This window comes from Eumetopias jubatus, unplaced genomic scaffold, assembly GCF_037043125.1.
Source record: "Eumetopias jubatus isolate StellerSeaLion01/CBP00866 unplaced genomic scaffold, mEumJub1_p1.0 scaffold_2, whole genome shotgun sequence".
NCBI classification, from domain to species: domain Eukaryota; kingdom Metazoa; phylum Chordata; class Mammalia; order Carnivora; family Otariidae; genus Eumetopias; species Eumetopias jubatus.
Window position 1 is genome coordinate 167189341 of NW_028274808.1, and position 2015 is coordinate 167191355.

At 46.2% G+C, this 2015-nt stretch overlaps 1 long non-coding RNA gene across 1 annotated transcript; it reads left to right on the forward strand.

The window, feature by feature from the left end:
• Positions 1-272: 272 nt before the first annotated feature.
• Positions 273-1764, forward strand: LOC114197563 (uncharacterized). Its single transcript, XR_003606923.2, has 3 exons — positions 273-537; positions 627-693; positions 829-1764. It is a non-coding gene; the product is annotated as an uncharacterized LOC114197563 (long non-coding RNA).
• The last annotated feature ends 251 nt before the right edge of the window (positions 1765-2015 follow it).

Below are 2015 nucleotides of genomic sequence, written 5' to 3' on the forward strand. Positions count from 1 at the left end.
GCCCCTTAGCTCCCAGTCTCATTGCCATTACTGGCTCTGGTCTGATTGCTGGAGAATACAGTTAGTTTCCCAGCCGATTTGGTTCAGACATCTCTTGAGGAACTTGGGATGTGAGGAACCCCCATTGGGAAATGGTGCCAGCTTCTGGCAGCCAACTGTTTCACATCCAGATCACAGCAATGTCCTTGCATAACCTCTTAAAAGGATTTCCTCTGAGCTGACTCATTTGCCCATTTCCCTTTTTGCTTCTGACTTCCCAGTGCCCTCTTAATGTTTATGAGCTTGTGCATTAGGGTCTTTCCCTCAGGTCTAAATGTTCCAGCAATGGGTCAGTTCTCTGCAGAATTAGGGGAATTCGTAGGCTCTACAAATCCCTCTGGATCAGTGTGTTCTATCCTGAAGCTCTCCAAAGAAAGAAGGAATTAATCTATTTTATATAAGATAGAGCTGTCAGTGAGGAAAAGTGCATGGACCCAGACCCAGAAGCCAACCAACTGGCATGAAAATTCTAATTATGAGTCAAGTTGTGTGACTTTGGTAAGTTTATTTTTCTTACCATCACTGAACTTTCCTTTCTTTGCCTGTAAAATATTAGGTCTCACTGTATGAAAATGTCATTTCTGTAGGTCAAAAATGATAGAGTATAAGTAACTTCACAGGGATGAACCTAATGGCATTATACCTGTCTCACAGGTGAGTGAGAATTTGAGTTTTGAATGCCTAATGTTTTTAAGTGTCTGGCAAAAGTACACCCCCAATGAGTAAGAGCTATCAATCTTCATGTGTTGTTGTGTATTGTTATCCAGAACAGTACCTTTGTGCCCACAGGTACTTTATGGTGAGGAAGGGGAGGAGCAGGAAGAGCTAATATGGCGTAAGGTGCAACCTCCCCATGCTGCTGGGCTCCTCAGCTTCCTTACCCCAGAATGTGGTTTCCTGACAGAACATGATCGCGCTGAGCTGAGCAAGACCTGTGGAGAACAAGGGGCAACAGGAAAGTAGCTGCATGGTGCTCCATGAACTGAACTGTGACAGCCGACAGCCCCGGGGTGAGCAGCCCAAGCTCTTCGAAGACCGCTAGGACCAGAGGCTCGTGTGTGAGGCGAAGATCACACCCAGAAAACAGAAGCAGCGGCTTATTCTACAGGAGCTCTCAGACCATGGTTGAGCCAAGTCTCTAGACAGAAAGAGCTTCTCAAAATACAGCCACAAATTGAGCTCAGCCTTTTACAAAGCAACCTCACATTTAAAAAAAAAAAAAATTAAGATTTTATTTATTTATTCGAGGCAGAGAGAGAGCACAAGTGGTGGGGAGGGGTTGAGGCAGAGGGAGAAGCAGACTCCCCACTGAGCAGGGAATCCCAATGTGAGGCTCTATCCCAGGACCCTGAGATCATGACCTGAGTGGAAGGCAGACGCTTAACCGAATGAGCCACCCAGGTGCCCCAAAAAGCAACCTTACATTAATACCATCTTTCTGTGACCGTAGTGTGGAACAGGTCTTCTGACTGGCAATGCCTCCATACTCCTACACTGACAATCAGCTCTCTCAGTGGCCAGGCTCAGACAGGGCAGGTTAGCCAGTCCCCGTATGGCTAGTCCTTAAGGTGCCATTCCTAGGAGAGGCAATGCCATGGTGGAGTCCTCTTCTTGTTTTAGAAATTCTAAAATTATAAATTCGCAATGCCCAAAGTCTGTGCAGAGTGGTTCGAGCATTCCCTCTTCCTGGACCACTTTCCCTTAAATAAATACACCACACGTTCACCGATTTCTCCTGGTCTGTTTATTATGTCACACTATCAGTGGGGTGATCAGATTGCTGTCAAGGGTGCCTGGGACAGTGCCAGTTGATGTCTGTTATTCCAGAATTACTAAATAGTGCTTGCTTTCATACTCAGAATATCTCCATTAGAAAATAAATGAGGGACGCTTGGGTGGCTCAGTCGGTTAAGCGTCTGACTCTTGATTTTAGCTCAGGTCATGACCTCAGGGTCATGAGGTCGAGCCCCGCCTTG